At 35.0% G+C, this 16,993-nt stretch overlaps 1 protein-coding gene across 4 annotated transcripts in view; it reads left to right on the plus strand.

Moving 5' to 3' along the window:
• Positions 1-16,993, plus strand: part of LOC126858507 (uncharacterized) — a 145,348-nt gene that overhangs the window by 34,451 nt on the left and 93,904 nt on the right. For all 4 annotated transcript variants that reach the window (XM_050608895.1, XM_050608894.1, XM_050608896.1 and 1 more), the window contains exon 2: positions 14,016-14,074. The gene's annotated coding sequence lies outside the window, so the exon portion shown is untranslated. The remainder of the gene's footprint in view (positions 1-14,015; positions 14,075-16,993) is intronic.

Genomic DNA, 16,993 nt, shown 5'->3' on the forward strand with positions numbered 1-16,993 from the left:
ATTTACTGTATCGTATTTTTATTTAATTAGGAGAGAGAATAGCAATTTAATTCTTTTTTAAATATAGTTTGGAGATAATCAATATATATTTGCGGGATACAAATATATATATATACCTACATACATCTGTTATATACATAACGCGCGATATATCGATACGAAAGTCAAGAAAAATTTTATATTGATAGTATGCGTTATGTGTGTAGCAAATAGGTGTATATATTTATGCTGCAAGTACTTATACGATGTCGAAGGAGGAAGAGGAAGTACTGACACTCGATTTGATAAAGTATTATCGACACGTGACGGGAAAGTTGATCCTTTGTTACATCGCATGCACGTTGGATTGCCATTCGTTGCACGAAGCGCCGCTCGTTTTTCGAAGAAGTATCGCAGCTCAAATCAGATCAGTTGACTTTTACCAATGATATAACTTTATTAATGAGATCCCGAATTTTAGAAATTTTAAATTATATACATAAATATATTTGAAATCGTGGTATCATTTTAATTTCATATAATTCTCTAATTATAGAGATTAAAAAAAATTAATCAGAAAATATCTGTTTTGTATATTGATTTTCTTAAATTTATATCTTGAATATGTTAAGTGAAACAAACAGATCGAGAAGTGAGATTAAAAAGAATTAGTATGAAAATTTATTATGAAAATTAAGAATAAATCCGCTATTACATTGATACATATAAAGTGAATTTTTATAAATTTTTTCTTTCCGCTTTTACATTGAATTTCATATCGTAAAAGCTTTTCTTCGCGGTAAAGAATTGCGGAAGTTGTATCAGACAATATAACACACGTTACTGATATGTGACGAGAAAGTCAACTCGTTTATCCTCCCTTGTGACGACGAGCACGTGTGGGATCGCTATTCTTCGCATGCTTCTCCGAAGAGAGAACACTCAAGCAGGATGAGCCAGAGCGTTGGTATGCAAGCTGACTCAAATGCACCATCGTCAGTGAAGAGTCACCGATTTTGTAGCCCCGGTGGGCTTCGTGACCGTCGGCAGTAAGTCACGACGAAATGGAGCTTACGCGATTTAAAGGACCGTTTCGAAGCTTCGCGTGGACTATTTTAGCTTCCTCGCCCTCCAACTCGAGACAACACGCGACTCTCTTAACTTTCGTCGATCGCAGTCGACCAGAGTTTTCAACTTTCCTGCAGTTCCACGGCCGATCTTTATCATTCCGCGAGTGTTCCATGCGAAAGCTTCCTTTCTTCGATGCTACGTACGATAACGTGGCTCGAATTTGGCACTTGAATCGTTGAATGTAATTTTGCTACATCTACATTGCTCCACTTTTAAATCAGAATTGGAATCAGACCCAATTTGCAAATATAATTCTTTTTCATAATGTAACAATTATATACTATATCTTATTTTTTTTCGAAGATGCACAAAACTAATTTATACAACATAATTATATATATACATGAATGATTTTTGTAAAGGAGAATTTTTTCTAAAAACACTATACTCTTGGAGAAAAGAGAAGTCACGGTTTTATTGAGTCGCGAATTATACGGATACAATATTTTAATTTAGCATCGAGATAGAGTAACAATAATGTGAACTGGTGCGTTTCGCGATGGCTTTTTTTTCTCGTCGTTATGTTAAACAGATGGACCGCCGACAATGGTGTGCATAATACGATGAAATTAGAATTCTCCAACCTCTTTAGTCGCGATGCATGCGAGAAAGTCCGCCGGTTAGAGAAATTGTGACGCGACGAGAATATGTCGATGAATGCAAATGTTGACCGACAAACTATGCTTGACTGCGCTCTAGATGCACGTGTGCATCGGTGAATAATGTGGAAAGACAGGATATATACCATAAACGGTTCGATTTACCTTTCCTTTCATTGACTTTCTCACATTAATGAAATGTAAGACACATCAGTTTTACGCTGTCAAAAATTTTGTAAAAATTCAGACACATTTTTATCTGAACTGTCAGATCTGCATGTCTGAGAGAAATTTCAGGCAATCTATTTTAATCATCAGAGTCGTTTTTCTAAAAGCGCAGAGGAATGTGTCTAAAAGTTCAAATAGTGCGTCTGAAAAAAAAGCAGCAGACACTTTGTCTGCTGACTTCAGTCAGTTTTTTTTTTACATTATTAATTTTCCTAATGTAATACATTAATGAGAAATATTTGACTATGAAGTTACGTGATAAAAATGAGCAGAATTACAGTACATTTTGCTACAAGTATGGAGAATGTAATAAATATAAGATATCGAGATATTATTTTAACATTTCAATGGATAATAGAGGGTATATTACGTTTGACATCTCTCTGACGTTCATGAGATCGATAATTTAAAATCATAATTAAGCATGCGCGTTTCAACGCGCACAATGGCTTTTTAGTAGTCTCGACACATTACGACACTCATTCTTCCGACATATTTCTCCTTTGTTCTATCCATTCTCTCTACCTCTCCTCTCCGTATTTATGCGTTTCTCAATGTGCAACGAGCCCAACCCTCCATTATTTCTTATCGTATCATTCCTTTCTTTCGTTTCCCTCCAGTCTTTCTCCGTTGCGCTCCTCGCTCTTTTCCTATTCATAGACAGCGGATATATATATATATATATATATATATATATATATATATATACATATATATTGTATATATGGTCACGCAGGGTGCTGGGCGCGCCTTTTGGCCGCACCCTACTCTGTCATCGTCACCACGTCGTAAGGTTGTGATTAGCTGACAAAGACTCGATTCCATGCTGTCGCTTAATTGAATGAGCCATTCGTGGTGGAGCCTGCTTGTAGGTAGATTAATTCGGGGAACGACTTTATCCGTACACGCAGACCTAAACATTTATCTTGCTCGTCTTTTTTCTTCCTTTCCATGGTCGACTTTTGGTGTTGCGATCCATCAGCCTCGAAAAGAACGATCAATTTGCATAGGTTCGAAGAATGCGATCTCGAATCGCGCAGGCCGATCCTGGGCCTTTATTAATCAGCTAACATTCGTGAACGAGATATGATCGAGATATGGTTGAAGTACAATTCCACTCTATATTTTCGATGGCGCGTATCGTCGATCGAAAAAAAATAAGTCAAGGAACAAAGGGAGCTCTTGTTTAGCACGCCATCGCGTCGTGATCGGTCGGTCGATTTGGTCGTATCAACTGATATTTCTATACACGTCCACGATTTCTAATCAGTTGACCAGCGGCAGTCTTCGATGTGCGTTCATATGCGATTTACCGTGAAATACATACCGACACGTTCAATCATCGCACCGCGAGGAAAGGCAGTAAAATTGTCGAAAATTAATACTTCTGTTGAGAATAAAATTGTCGAGAAAACGCGTAACCTTTGCGAAATTACGAAGTCAAGTGCTTAGTGTGTTTGTATCGTGCACACCCGCCATTACGATAAACAATGTACCGACAATTTTCTCGGTTTACGTGGCACTCTTGGCCGAAGTTAATTTCGGAATGGACTGCGTGAGGAAAAGTTCTTAAATTATATTGGTGAACGCAATGTGCACTGTAAAAAAAAAAAAAAAAATTGACTGAAACTTTAGACACACAAAGTGTGTCCGCAGCTCTTTTGCATTTGCAGGCTATTTACAGTACACTGTAAAAAATTTAAAATACATATATTAAATGAGATGTACTAGGCTTGATTTAATATAAAATGCGTTTTCATAGTTTTACATTCTTTTACTTTTCAACATACACAATGGAGATTACATAAAATTTATTTTGAATGTTTAATATCTGAATTCATTCTTTTATTTTCGGTGTGCTCTAGTAAATGGTAATACCACTTAAAGACAGAGAGAGAGAGAGAGAGAGAGAGAGAGAGAGAGAGAGAGAGAGAGAGAGATGACAAGATGAAGCGTCAAAGTTATTAGTTACGAGCGCCGGCTAAAGCGGGGAAACTCTTAATACGCGAGAATGAAGCGATTAAAAATGTTTATTGTAATTGGTGTAATGGTGCGACTAAACGGCTCGTTCTTCGCGGCGACTTTAATACGGTCCGCCGCCTCCTTCTCAGAACGCTCTTTCGTGATGTTCCGCGCGTTAAATCGGTAAGCCGCCCGGCTGATTACGAGTCGTTTATATATACATATATATATATATATATATATATATATATATATGCATCGTCGCTCGATTAACGTATTTAATTTATCGGCCGGTTTGCACGCGTTGCGCGCACGCATATGCGTATAGTTTAAACCTTTATTGCCATGGAGATATGCTAATGCGAGAAGATTGTACCGCGGATTCTGTAGATCCGATGGAAACGAGGAAAGTCCTGCTCGGGTAGACGGAAAAATCAAAAGTATCTTCCTTTTGTGGGATTTAAAATTGTAAACATTTTTCTTCCCACGCAGCTCAACTTACGTCTTTTGCACATTCGAATATCTTTCAATTTTATATTAGTCTACGTTTTTTTTCTTTTTTTTGCGCGAATTACAGAATATATCATTTGTAATTTTTAAGAATATATTTAACGTTTTTTAATTCTTTATTATTTTTAAATTTTTATACTAATCATATCATTATTATTATTCACAATCTTAATTTTTACAAATATTTTTTTAATCCATTAAATTTAATCCATTTAATTAAATATAAATTATTTATAAAACTTAATGAATAATAATTTTCTTTATGAATTATTAAACTTTTTCAAAAAATTTAAAATTTTAATAACAAATTTTCTGGCATGTACTTGAATCGAGAGTAAGATGAATGAAGGAAGAGATGTAATCTCTTTGTCACAGAAAACTGTTACATCGAAAGTCGACACTGATAGGAATAACAGATTTTCTCTTTCGTCCCATTTATTTCCTCGTTACGCTTTTATTCGAGACGTGGGCAATTATCTTTATAATGTCTCAGTCGTGGTCCGTCGACAGCGAATGACGAAAGGATGTCATGCCGAGATGCAATTTGATAAGATCTAAGGCGGAAGATTTAACTTGAGAAATTTCGCGCTGTTAACTTTTTTCTCATTATTGCCATACGCGTGTGCGTTAAATTAGCACTATTTAAATGTGCTTGAGCGCACCTATACCACACAAGCAGATAAGACAATATATGAATGTAATTATTTCATGTAGAGCGAATTTTTAACGTGCGAGAATTGAGATGAGTAATAATGCACGCGTCATTATATGCCAGATATTTTGTAACGTCTGTAAAATGTCGGAAATACTTAAAGAAAGCGTGTTTATTGTATATTTTGTTGCATATAATTAAATTTGACATTTTCCTGCAATGAATCATTGAAATATTTAATTTTTTCAACATTGAAAGGTATTATTCTGATGAGTTTATATCTTTTATAATTATACAATAATTATAATATTTTTCAAAATTTTATAATTTTATCCATATTATTTGTAATTGTTTTAATTATAAGAAATAGAGCCTCTATCTAATTTTTATTTAATTAATTTCTACTAAAATCTTTGTTTACAATTTTGTTCAATTAGATAGCTGCAATATTTATTTCGAAAGAAAAGAAAAAAAAATATAAAATTGGCAGAATCGTATAGAAGCAACGATATTTACAATGAATTAAATGATACAAAATGCTGTTTATCAACCTGAAATACATTCGCGAGATGTTTTTCAGCAGCTTGTTTGTCAATAGTATTTGTTAGCTGCGAGTTTAGTTACAGGAGCGTTTGCAAGTTCTTCTGGACAAAGCATCCCATCGATGAAACTGCTTTTTCGTGTCGAGTCGCCGGCAGAAAGTTAATTTCATTTATTCGGCTAGTATTAGCACTTCACGATCGGAGATCGGTTCTTTGTCTTTCGGCGAGATATTATTTTGGGCGCATCACGACAATCATTTAATATTACTGAGAAAACGCAGACTCTTGAGAAAAACAGCTGCTATGATTATGCTCGCATGTTAACGCTTATAATAGATAAGATCTTTTCTTTTTTTATGAAATTCTTTTTCGAATATCTAAAGCTAAGCTATTTTTTGAAAAAGTTTAATAATTCATAAAAAAAATTATTATTCATTAAGTTTTATAAATAATTTATATTTAATTAAATGGATTAAATTTAATGGATTAAAAAAATATTTGTAAAAATTAAGATTGTGAATAATAATAATGATATGATTAGTATAAAAATTTAAAAATAATAAAGAATTAAAAAACGCTAAATATATTCTTAAAAATTACAAATGATATATTCTGTAATTCGTGCAAAAAAAAAACTTTACTAATGTAAAGATGTAGAGAGACTTTGAGAGAAATCTGATGACGCGTACATAGGTATATAGATTAATGACTAAATTATTCACACGTGCTTAAATTTCGTCGAATTATTTAACAATCTCTTACATAATAACTTGCAAATGTCTAATAATGATTAAACTACTCGCGAGCGATATTGATTATTTATGAAAGCGCCCGGGTGTCTCAGCTGATCGCTTATCGGCGATGCGCGCTCTAAGAGAGTGACGAAGAGGAGGAGGAGGAGAAGGGTTTGCCAGTGTGAGGCTGGTGGCAATATCATCGTAGCAATTATCAGCAAGTGTGGACTCGCGCTATCGGCGGATACGTTCTTGGCAGACTTTGCCGACTCGTAAACAGCGGGACGATGGTCCGCAGATAGTCGGCCGATTTCGCGGAGCGATAAGAGCTCTTTAAAGGTGCGAGGGGGGGGGGAAGGGGGGCTAGCGGGACTAAGAGGAGGATAAGGGCGAGGCGCAATCTTTAGTGCCGCTGTAGAAAACGTCATAACTCGTATTCGTGCGAGCGCGGGCGCGAAGTTACGACTGCGCGGCTCGGCAAGGATAACGCGGGAATATATCCGCGACGATAATTGCGAGTTCGTTGGCTGGCCGCCTGCCTGGCTTTTACCTGCTTGCCTTGCTCGCACTCGGTCGTAGAGACGAAAGCGAGCGCGCGCATTCGGTACCCTCTTTCCCGCTTGGCGTGCGCATTTTTTTTCCTCTCTCTCTCTCTCTCTCTCTCTCTCTCTCTTTTTATCCCTCGCCCTCGGTTGATCTCGGTTCGTCTCTTCAAAGTGCTTATGCTCTTGCAAGTTGAGCAATTCGGAAAGCGGATGTATGTATGTGTATGTGACTTGATAAAAAGCGGACGAGCTTGTGGATGCTTTATTTTCGCTAAAAGGCGAAATATTTGCGACGGAAAATTCGCGGAATCGTTCGTGGATCTTGATAAAATGGTTTTCTCGGCGCGGCGTCGATTTGACAACGCAGAGATACATGTGTAATTTATTTGCGCCGGGAATAATGTCAGCTGAATTCTGAGAGAAATCTTTTTAGATTTGGACTTTTGCTCTTTCGCCTGCTTCTCGAATGCAGGCTAATTTTTCACAATTACGACCGGCCAGATATACCGAGAGAAGAGGAATCTCGCTGCATTCACTACGCCACGTTCCTTACCGCTTCAAGGTTGCAGCGAAGAATTAACTTGGCGAGTATAGGTCTTTTAGCAACGATTTTGCAACGAAATCCGCAACTATAGATAGTTGGGTAACATTCATCTCGTGTTTTATCTCCTTCTTCAGACTTTATGAAGCCGCGATAATGACGACGTTTCACGAATTTTCAGGCGAGCGAGCAATCGCACAATCGCGAAAAAGCGGCGCGTAAAAATCGCCATGAGAAACCGTAATTAACCGTCCTTTCATAGTGAAATTATTTTGCTCAGTTAATTGCGAACGAAGCCATCTGTCCGAAAAAAAAAACTCGCTATCTTTCTCCTTTCCTTTTCAGCCCCCCTCCACTCCTCTCTTCTATTCTGACGATTGTCAGCGGCGCCGATCATTATTGAAAAGTTGCGCCGTGGATTATTTCCCCCGCAATAATGCTTCACGGCCAATTAAAATGCGCTGTTGGATACTGATATACTGCAAATTAACCGACCTCGCGCGTTGCCGCTTAATCAGCATATTTATTGCTGCCACGCAATGAGAATCGTATGCGGGCGCAGATGCGATACGACGCAACCTCAATATTGCAAGCAGTATCCCAACCTCCCTCTCATTCGAGATGCCTTTAATCCTCTCCTCGAAGAAAGGGAGGTGAAGGGGAAGAGGGGGGGGTAGGTAGGATGACTCGGATACCGGGTCGTATAATGGGAAATCACCGGTGGCGAGTATAACTCGGTTATAAGTCATGTTGCTCCACTCTCCTGTTCCTATAAACGCTCGCGTAATATACAACGCGCGCCTACGGAATTTAAACTTCCTCGCTTCTTCATCGCACTCTCGCGACTTTCCGACGCCCGTCCCAATCGATTTTCCTCCCCCTCCTCCTCCTCCTCCTCCTCCTCCTCCTCCTCCTCCTCCTCCTCCTCCTCCTCCTCCTCCTCCTCGCGTATCCCTCATTTATAATACTCGGATGCGCTTGAGATATATTTTTGCCGAAAAAAAACGGAGACAATTTTTTCTGAACCACTGTCCACAGAAATTGTTCTGTCAACTTAACATAATATGAGTATTATTAATTTAAATTTTGGTGACATTAAGATTTTATGTTAATATTTTTAACGTAAAATGAATTGCAAAACTTTATAGTAATTTGAAATAAATTGTGTGTAAGATTAACATACAATATTTTTAATGATTAACTTAAAAAAAAAAAATGTTATTGACGGTTTGTAGTCACCTTCATTTCTGTTGTAGAATTTAAATCAACATTTTTTTTCTTTGAATTTTAACAGATAAATCCTATCGTTAATACATACGAAACATATCTATTGTGGAAAATTAAAAATATGTGCACATGGTGCTGATTTCATTTTTTTTTCCCAGTTGTTTGAATTCAATTAACGTGATATGTTAAATTAACACGTAAAAGTGTTAAATATTTAGCAGAAAAATTTTAACGGGCATATTTTTTAATAAGAAAATACAAATTTTTCAACAATGTATTAATGTCAAAAATATGGAGATAATTTTTTTCAACATAAATGTTGTATGCACGTATGTATATAATTGTTGATCGTAGGAGAAGAGAAACTACATATATATATATATATATATATATATATACGATGTACTATATATGATCCGTCCTTTTTAAACGTTCATCATATTTTTCTTTGTTAGATATAATTGTAAACTAGAGAACAAACACGATACGATCATTTATTTATTTTTCTTTATTTTTCTTTAACGCTCAAGGTTAATTGTGATTAGCAATGCACTTGGCGCGTAATTGGTAGACGCATAAATTGTTTCGGGCGATAAAGATTTTCGCGAGGAACTATAAGATCGCCGCGTGAAAGAGCATTAGCACCTCGTTGAGGAAATTTGATCTTTTTTCTCTTACCCCTTATTTTTAAGGGCTGATACTAATTGCGAGCGTGGTTAATTTACAGCGTAGGTGTCACGGTTCGTGAGATGTATATTCCAATAAATCGTTGTACAATGCGGAGTGGAGTGCGGCCATGCCACGCCGGTGTGTCTAGTCCAGCTCGATTTTTTTATTCGCCACGGTATAGTCTGCGGTATTAATTGTGAGCCTTGTTGATTTATATAAGCATCCATAAGCTCCGCTGCGCCATGAAATACGCTGCGGATAAGCGTATGCAAGATCGCGGTATGGGATGAGAACGTAAAGACAAAGACTGAGCAAAAGGTTCGTGCTCGACAATATGGTAATCATATTTCGAGTTGACAGGTCGGAAGTGTTGGAAAGCAATTCGTCACACTTACGTTTATAACGTATCGTTCGGCGAATCGGCAATTTGTCAACTATATTACACATCTCCGTGATATTATGCAGAAATGAGTTAAGTTATATTTTGAAACAACTTGTATTTAAAATATGTAAAATTTTATATTATTGAATTAAGTACGTATTTGTATACATAGTTAATGCAGAGAGCCATAGAATTTTATAAATTATTTTACTTATGAATAAAATAAAATAAAATATTATTTATGAAAAGAAAAGAAAATATTTATTTAAATGGACTTTAATAAAAATTAGATTGCAATAATATGTCTGATTTACAGAATAAAAGTAGAACGAAAATCAATTTTTCAAGTTTATTAGAGAATGTAATTTTGAATATATTTTATATTCGCGCACACATTGTCTAGAACATTATGATTTTTTCACGTTAATACGAAAAAAAATTGTTTAGTGCTTGTACAAAAGCTTAAACGCGAGAAATGCGCAGAAAGACTAGGACAAATTCTAACCGCCTGTCCGCCTGCTTATATTAATAAAAGAACATGTTTGCCATTAGCCCCGCGTGGGGAAGCTCTCTTCTCTACGCGAGACTAGATACATACTTATATATACTGGATACTATACGTATATGTATATACAGGGTGTCCTAGACAACCCGTACACCTCTTTTCTTTCTCAAAAACTAAGCATTTTAGAGAAAAATGTTTTGAACAAAAATTGTGGTTTTGAGGGAAACATAAGATGGTGTGATTGGTTTGACCTTGGATGGCATCGTTAAGGTCAAGTCACCTTTAATTTCTTAAATGGAATCCCCTATTTTTTATTGCATATTTTTATAGCTTGTGTCGAGAGCATTCCAAAACACTATATAATAAAGTATTTTTTGAATTATTTTGTATCTTAATCTACATATTTAAAAATTATAAAATATAAAATATCTTGAAAATTATTTAGTGTTTGATAACTGTATCGTAATACTTTTATGTACAGATTAATAAGATGAATCGAATGGTGTAAAGAAAAAATAAATAATTGTTATAAAAAATATATTGCAAATAATTGCATACTTTTTTTAAAAAACAATTATTTTCTGTACACCATTTGATTCACCTTATTATTCTGCACATAAAAGTATTACGATACAATTATCGAAAACTAAATAATTTTCGAGATATTTTATATTAAAATATGTCAGATTAAGATACAAAATAACTCAAAAAATTCTTAATGAAAAAATATTTTATTATAGTGTTTTGAAAAGCTCTCGAGATAAACTACAAGAATATGCAATAAAAAATGGAGGTTTCCATTTAAGAAATTAAAGGTGTCCTTGACTTGACCTTAACAATGCCATCCAAGGTCAAACCAATAACACCAACTTATGTTCCTCTCAAAATCATACAATTTTTGTTCGAAACGGTTTTCTCTAAAATACTTAGTTTTTAAAAGAAAAGAGGTGTACGGGTGGTCTAGGACACCCTGTACACACACACACACACACACACACATATACATCTGTGGCGAGTTCTCTGTACAGTTAAGAGTAACTACATGTTCGTAATAAGCTACCGCATGTCTAGGCTTGACTTATGTTAGTGATATGTATATGGTATCCTTGAGCCAATTCGACTTTCAGCTCTAAATATCGCAATATCTAAACAATGGGCTTATTTCGAAGAAATGTACTTCAGTTTTTTTTTCTTTAATATTTATTATTTAGAAATAAATTTCTAGGAAATTAAAAAAAAAGGTCTTGGAGAAGATAATTTTTTGGAATGGCAAATAAATTTGATATGCAAATAAGATAGGCTATCGAAAGGAGACTGTTGATAAAACTACAGCTTACCTGAAATCATCTTGTATACCTTGCGCTATACGTATCAGTGATTCTCAGTGAGGCGCCTCGACCATTGCACTTATCGCAGCCCGCGCCGTTTTTTGTCGAAACAAGTAGATAGTATAAACGATTATATACGCCACTACTTACGGCGCTATCGCAAAAATCCTACGGCCTGAGCCAGGAATGTGTTAGCGAAGATTGAGAAACTCTGCGAGGGGAGAGCGCGGGGGTCCGCCGGCGGGTCTCGATACCGGATTATCCAAGTAGAAAATGTAATGGAACGAGTAAAGTTTGCGTTCACGCATCGTTGGTCCCGCGTCCGAGGGCGAGGGTGGCGAAACCGTAAAAATCGTCGACGCGGTGCAACATCCGACGCGATTAGGTAACTGAAACCGTATCGAGACGTGCGTGCGCGGAACTATGCACGCGTGCTACTATTATGGGTGGGTGTATCGGCGCAGCACGGCCGGATAATGCAGCCGATAACACGATGAGCCGACTGGCTCATGGTGTTATTGGTTTGACCTTGGATGGCATCGTTAAGGTCAAGTCAAGGACACCTTTAATTTCTTAAATGGAAACCTCCATTTTTTATTGCATATTCTTGTAGTTTATCTCGAGAGCTTTTCAAAACACTATAATAAAATATTTCTTCATGAAGAATTTTTTGAGTTATTTTGTATCTTAATCTGACATATTTTAATATAAAATATCTCGAAAATTATTTAGTTTTCGATAATTGTATCGTAATACTTTTATATACAAACACTCTCGGTCCAGATTCCACGAGGCAGTTTCCAAGAGAGTCGAAATGATCGCGTCCGTATTAGCTTTTTCCTGTGTAGATTTTCGATGATTTTTTTTTCGTCGGTGAAAATGTTGCGTTTCTATGTCTCTTCTTATATTAAAAAATTAGCATTCATATATATGTAAACAGCCTACCAAAGATCCTTTGAGTTCGAATTCTGAAATATATTTTATTGAAAATTTTAATGTGATATTGTGATCTTTTTTTTTAAGAATTTAAGAAAATTTTGATGATTTTTATAAAATTTATATCAAACAATATTAATATCATGACAGGTATATCAATTATCCTGCATGATTATTTTTTGAAATAATAAAAAATTTTAAATTATTATTTTTGCCAAAGCTAATATAATAAAATTTAATTAAATTGAATTAAATATAATTAAATTTTATACATACGTAATGTTTATAAATTTTCTTATAAAAAAAAAAATAAAAACTAAGTATTTTATTCACATTTTGTCTAATAATTCTTGTCTTAATTCCTGTCTTAATAATTTACATTATAATGATATTATAACGTCCTCAAGGAGATGGTAGAAAGTCATCGAGAGATTTTCTTCTCTCTTAAAAGTTTTAGACAGGTTTCGCAGATGAGACTCCTCTTAATTAAGGGCGACGCGACAGTGCCGTAATGACTGTTATACGATTTTATGTAAAACGATCGTTTAGATGATTCTGAAACGATATACAGCGCGACTGAAAATTATGAAGTCGCCTTGCGTGAAGGGACACGACAGTTTAACGATCCTCCTAGGACGCAAACGATGCAGAAACTTAGTTCCGACGATTGATCGTCGTGACCAACGAGACTGGATAAATTAAGGCATAACAGGTAAACGGCTCGTTAACGATACCTCGATGGCCATGTTGCGTTATCGTCCGTTGCTTCGCCACCAAATTAAGAATCATATGCCTCTCGGTGTTTCATTGAAGCACGGGTCCACGAGGGTTATCCGATGGCGCCATATTTACACTCGCCGATTTAACTCAATCCGGAAGAAAAGCTGCCAGGGGGCCTGTACACAATCAATCTTTGTCAAAAGCGTCTCAGTAATATGTGGATGATAATATGCGAGAAAGCACGCGGCTTTAAACGCAAAGCCCTACAGCTAAGAACGATATTCGTTGGAAAATGCGGCATGCAACGGGAAGAAATATTAGGAATTAACTCGCGTGAAAAATACGACTATCTAATCTCGATTGTGGTTGGAACAAATCTAAAATTAATTAGACTCATTGTAATAAGTGGAGTGCTTGGAAAATTCATTTTACTATAAAAAGATACACCACATATAATAAGCTTTATTTATTCAATTAATAATGCCATCCAAAGATTAATTAACTTGTTTTGTATTTTAGATAGAGAACAGAATATATTTGACATTAAATATAGAAATGTGGCGCATAGAACGGTGAAATAAATTCCTATTATCAAAATGAGATTCAAATACTGCGCTACGTGTTAAACACAATTTTAAATAATCTAAATTATCTTATGGCGTTTTCGAATATAGCAGGTTTAATCGCTCTACGAGCGATTAATGACATCATTGTCTCTGCCAATAAAAGACTTGAACTCATAATAAATTATAGTGATTAATTGATCCGAGTTGAATTAACTCGTTCATTCGAAAATACTATTAATCTCTTTCTTATATTTTTCAGAAGCTGAAAAAATTTGAAACAAGTCACGGAAGAAGGAAGAGAGAACGACGATATCATTGGTGAGTCGAATCATTAACGTTTTTTATTGAGTCATCGATGTTCGATTAACACCACCTCAACCTTTCTTTTTTTGTTACTCTCGATCGTCGAATTCCTATTATATCATCTCCTTGAGAGCGTAATGATATCATTATAATATGAATTATTAGACAAAACATATAATTATTAATATAATTTTTATTTTGTTTTAATACAAGGAAAATTTATAAACATTATGTGCGTGTAAAATTTAATTACATTTTATTATATTAGCTTCCGCAAGGGCAAGAGTTTAAAATTTTTTATTGTTTTAGAAAATAATCATGCAAGATAATTGATATATTTTGTCATGATATTAATACTGTTTCATATAAATCTTATTAAAAACTATCATAATCTCCTTCAATTTTTAAAAGACAGTTAGGTCATAATATTATATATTAAAACTTTCAATAAAATGTAAAAGTCAGAAATAATTTTTTGTTTTGTAATATGTCTCCGAAATATTGTACATTAAAAAATTATTATAAAACAACCCGCATTTTTTCTTTTTTATTTTATTTTTTTTTTTTTATTAACTACATAGTAAGGTATTATTCAAGAGTAGTCTAACAAAAATATATCTCTGCAGAAAAAAGTCTACACCTACCTGAGAAACGATAAGTTAAAGTTATTATAGCGTTATGGAGTGGCCTGTTACTTCCGGAATTAATGGATCGTAAAAAATTTCCAATCGAATAGCGTTTCCCTCTTTGAAAGTGGCCGCGCAAAACGGGGGCGATTCATAAAGTCGTTATCGCAAAAGTTATACGTATGCAATCAGATTCTTATTCGTCGTTGATGATTAAAATAGATTGGAAGATAACGAAGCGTAAAAGAATAAAATTATTACATAGATTAACATTTAATTATATTTCGAAAAAATTTCTTTTTCTTGCGTATTTTGTTATATCGATTGAAAATCATTAAATCAGAAAAAACAAATTCTTTAAAAAAATTTTTTTGTTTTTGTTTATATATATATATATATATATATATATATATATATATATATATTGTTATATATGTATAAATTATTTAACATTAAATGATCAAATTTAATATTTAATAATTAATTAATAAATTAATAATTTTATAATTTTATAATTTTATATATAATAGAATTTTGAATTCAACACAAATTAAAAAAAATTTTTTGTTTTTGTTTATATATGTATTATTATATACGTATAAATTATTTAACATTAAATGATGAAATTTAATATTTAATAATTAATTAATAAATTAATAATTTAATAATTTAATAATTTTATATGTAATCGAATTTTGAATTATAATATTTAAAAATAATAAACAACTGACCATCTGCTTCAACTAATTTGTAATATTTGTGTGATCACCGTAACCTTCACCCATGGCCTTCTTTTAAACTCGACAAGGTTACTACCGATTGTGATTCTTATCGATAACGCTCGATTTTAAAGGCGTGTCCGGTTTAATCGATTTAAAGAAGAGACGAAATATACGAAATCAAGATTTATCGTTTCTCTTATAACGTATTAGAGCATCTTTTGCTTACATTTATGCATAAATTTATTTTATGTATATATATATATATATATATATATACATAAATTTATTTATATGTATATATATATATATATATATATATATATATATATATATATATATATATATATAGAGAGAGAGAGAGAGAGAGAGAGAGCTGCATCTTAAACGTCTTTTTCATCGCCAAGATTGCATTTGGCTCATGGTTTATGCGATTTTTTTCGCACGCTAAAATGGAATGGCGGGTGTGAACTTACGAGCGTTGAAAATCGCGACTGACCTGTGTGCCAGATCTTTTTTCCTCGCGCTCCTCCGAGCTCCACCAGCCGGTCGACTGTTCCCGTCGACTGTACCGGCGGCCATGCATCGCCGATGAGAATATGACCCCGGCACGTATAGCTTGAGCCTCGAAGTAAACTACATAGGCGTTGTGCGCATCTCTCTCTCTCTCTCTCTTTCTCTCGACTCGACCAGATAAGTCGGTGATCGTGCGAGTCGGTGTCGTCGGCGCGGTGCTTCGTGTGGCGTAGGTGATGGCGGTGCCTTGCCTCGGTGATGGTGGGAGTACCGCAAGGGTCAATCCACGGTCCACCATTATATTCCCTCGACGAAGTCGTAGCACGCGGGGACCTCGGAGCGGGTTCATAGCCACGACGACGACGACGACGACGGCGACGACGACGACGACATTCGAACGCTTAATGGTCGGAATTTGTCTGACCGGCAAGTACACTGACAGCCAGTCGACAAGTCGGCGACTCCATGTTAATTGGGGGGGGAGGGGGAGGGGGAGGGAAGTGATGGTTAGGATAATAGGCAAGACAACATTGATACGCACAATTAAAAATACATATAAATTAGGCGAAAATCGTAGCCATAAGCGACTCTCGCATGTATGGTGCTATGCGAAAATGAATTAAAATTCGTAAGGATTAATGAAAGAGATATATCTAAATTATTAAAGTGAAACTGTTCAGAAATTAAATTTAATATTGATGAGAAAACTCTGCTACTTGCTCATCAGTAAATTCAATTTTGCATAATAAAACATTATTCATACACATGCGTACATGTATGCGCCGATAATATTTAATTTCTGATTATTAAAAAATGCCTATATAGGCGTCTTCTATTCTGAAAAAGTCCTCTCCGACGTCTTGTTTAAAGTCCTTCTGCCTTACCGCATCGCGATCATTACTCTAACCGTTTAGTGTTAATCAATATCCATCATCTACACAGTTAGGATTTTAATTATCTAATTAGTGAGATTGTTAACGACGGAATGATCGGTAGTTGGTGCAGGTATCTTTTCGTATCTATCTGTACGCGAACGCGCCGCGCCGTCTTCCAAATGCAGCTTTGACCTTTAA

This window comes from Cataglyphis hispanica, chromosome 25 (genome assembly GCF_021464435.1).
Source record: "Cataglyphis hispanica isolate Lineage 1 chromosome 25, ULB_Chis1_1.0, whole genome shotgun sequence".
NCBI lineage: Eukaryota > Metazoa > Arthropoda > Insecta > Hymenoptera > Formicidae > Cataglyphis > Cataglyphis hispanica.